Genomic DNA, 2,820 nt, shown 5'->3' with positions numbered 1-2,820 from the left:
AAGTAGCTGATAGATATAACTATAGATAGATATAGATATAGGTATAGATCTAGATATAGAAGATATAGATATAGATATAGATTATGTGGATATAGATATAGATAGAGATATAGATAGATAGATAGATAGATAGATAGATAGATAGATAGATAGATAGATTTGCCTACTTTCTATAATCTGCAGGAAAAAACTGTGTTCCCTATAGAGCATGAGGAACCCCTTTTCCCTTCTTGAACTGCGTGTGTCCAGGGCACGAGGAGAGCTAAGGGTTTCGGTCTGGGCCCCTTTTGCTCTCTGCTGGCAGCCTGCGGGAACAGCAGCATCTCTACGTTCAGCACTCAGCGAAAATGACCTTCCCACTTATGTGAAACAATGACAGTTTGTATTCCTGACAGAGTTAAGGAACATGCTAACACATTTTATGTATTCTTTGTCTCTGTGTATGAACTCATGCTGGTAGGTTACATTTACAGAAAAATAAAAGTTAATGTGTGGTGAAAAAGGACCATCTTTGAGTGGCTATGTATGTGCATGTCTGCCTTGTAATTTAATGTAAAATTTAGGTTAATGAATTGCAAGGGAGGAAAATACTTTGGAAAATGCTGCCTGCATTAGAAATAGTCAATTAGGAATGATCTTGAAATCAGGTGTATCTCTTAACTTATGACCACCCAAATGCAAAGATTAAAAAAAAAATCCTTTTAATCATGAAAGTAAAATTTTGTTGACAGATGAACTAAATTTTTGTTGACAGATGAACAAGACCAGATGAAGCAATTACCTTTCCCACAGCAGTAGTTGAACACTTGGTAATGGGGTGTGTGAACACAGCTACCATCTACACCCCATAGTCCAGCTGCAGCTTCTGTGCAGGGCTGTAACTCCCAAACACCAGGCAAACATAAGGGGTTATTGAGCTTAGCTTGGAAAGAAAACTGCAAGCAGAGGCATTTAGTCATAAAGGAAATGAATCCTTGGAGTAAGAAAAAAAAAAAAAAAAAAAAAGTCTTAGGAAGGGATATAGCCACATAAAAAAACATGGTGCATTTGCTTGGCAGAAAAACCCTAACCCTATCACACCTTCAAACAAGAAGGGTAAGGAGGTATTTCACTGAATTCACCTGGAGGCTATCCTCTATCTTCAACAGCTTTACCGGGTACCACACACTGGCTCCTGGTCAGATGATGCATCCAACATTGTGTGGCTTCTTGGTCACCTCCACCCTGTGTCAGCCCATGTTGGCTGTCAGGAGGGGATGGTTCTGTGGTATTTGAAGTGGCTTTATTACCCAAAGTGAAACATTGCTGGACATCAAAGTGGATGGCAGGACAAAATTAGTTCCCCGTGGATTCCTAATTTTGAATTCTGGAAGACAGCATTAGACAGGACATCTAGAGCACATGGTATTGATTGTCACCTACCTGTAAGGCAGACACCTCTGGCATATATTAGGGGCAGAGACAGGTGATAAAATCCTTTCCCTTCTCCCTTCCATATGAAAATACATGTATCAAAATAATTTTCTTCAGCAGAAAGTCATACATTTGTGTCTCTCTTCCTGCTGATAAAACATTTCAGTAAACAGTCATGAGATCAGCTACACCACAGTAGGACAAGGAAATGAGGAAAGAGAAAAGGGCTGACTGCTGGAGTGGGAAAGATTGCTTTTTCCCTAGTAAGGCAAGAAAAGACTCAGTAGAGAAATTTGATAGGTCTCACCCTTCTCTACTTTTCAACGTGCTGAGTTGCAACACAGGACATAGACACAAGGCAAGCAAATCCAGTGCTTAGTGGTAGTTTTCTAGTGGTATTTCAGAGGGTCTTGTATATCTTACCCAGCCTCTGGCTGCTAGTCCCAAAGTTCCTGGAGATGCTGTGTCATAGTGGACAGCTTCCAAGCAAATGTTCTGGGTACCCTCACAGTCACAGTCATGCTCATATCTGGCCATCTGGCTTTCAACTTAGGCATGAACCATAGTTTTTGTGTCCAGAATCAAACATCCTGAGGTAGTTGGTATGATGCTGAAGATCTTGCTTAGCCCAAAGATATACTGGATCATTGCACACAAAATCTAATTTAGTGAGAACCTCTTAGGACAGGGAACCTGAACTTCTCAGGTCACAGCTTTGCTCCTACCTGTCCCCATCTTCACTGATGATGTACAGGTCCCAACCCCTGGCTGTGCTGCCCTGGAAATCCCCTCCTGCTGGGATTAGTGAGGTAGAAAGGCTGACCAGCTGACATCTTGCTATGATTGACCAACCAAATGGCAAATGCTTTTGGGAGGAGTAGATGCTGAAGGTGGGTGTTTTCTATGTACAGACACATCAATACACTATTGCCAATCATGTCCTCACCTATGATCATGTTTTTAACATCTGTGGCTTGTTTGAACATCTGATCATTGTACAGCAAACTCTATACCTCAAAATTGTGGGATTTTTTTCCCTGTGGTTCCTAACATCCTCTTTTCATTTAATTTCACTCCTTCCCTGAAGTGATTAAAGTAAGCTTCAAGGAAAACTGTAGTAAAGAGTAAAGTTTTCCATTTATAGCACCTGATTCACAAGGAAACAGGCAACTTTCTCCTTCAAACACAGGGGCATGGGCTTGTTCTTGAAAAGCAGACAGGATTTTTTGCAGTCCTGCCTGGCACACTGTCAAAGGCTTGTGCTTTCTGACAGTGAGGGCACACAGTGCTCTGCATAATAGTGACTGTGCATTATATCTTGAATATCCACTAGAAAAGCCCTGAAAATACATTTTATGTCCCCATTATTGCTGTAACAGAACTTCACGAAACTAAATGTGAGAGCAA

The 2,820-nt window shown here is 41.0% G+C and overlaps 1 long non-coding RNA gene across 1 annotated transcript; it reads right to left on the bottom strand.

Annotated features, from left to right (window-relative positions):
* Window positions 1-684: 684 nt before the first annotated feature.
* Window positions 685-1,813, bottom strand: LOC128794071 (uncharacterized). Its single transcript, XR_008432977.1, has 2 exons — window positions 1,721-1,813; window positions 685-1,562 (listed from the first exon to the last, which is right to left on the bottom strand). It is a non-coding gene; the product is annotated as an uncharacterized LOC128794071 (long non-coding RNA).
* Window positions 1,814-2,820: the final 1,007 nt, after the last annotated feature.

This window comes from Vidua chalybeata, chromosome 1, assembly GCF_026979565.1.
Source record: "Vidua chalybeata isolate OUT-0048 chromosome 1, bVidCha1 merged haplotype, whole genome shotgun sequence".
NCBI classification, from domain to species: Eukaryota; Metazoa; Chordata; class Aves; order Passeriformes; family Viduidae; genus Vidua; species Vidua chalybeata.
Note: the sequence above shows the minus strand (reverse complement) of the source record. Positions and strands in the feature narration are given on the sequence as shown.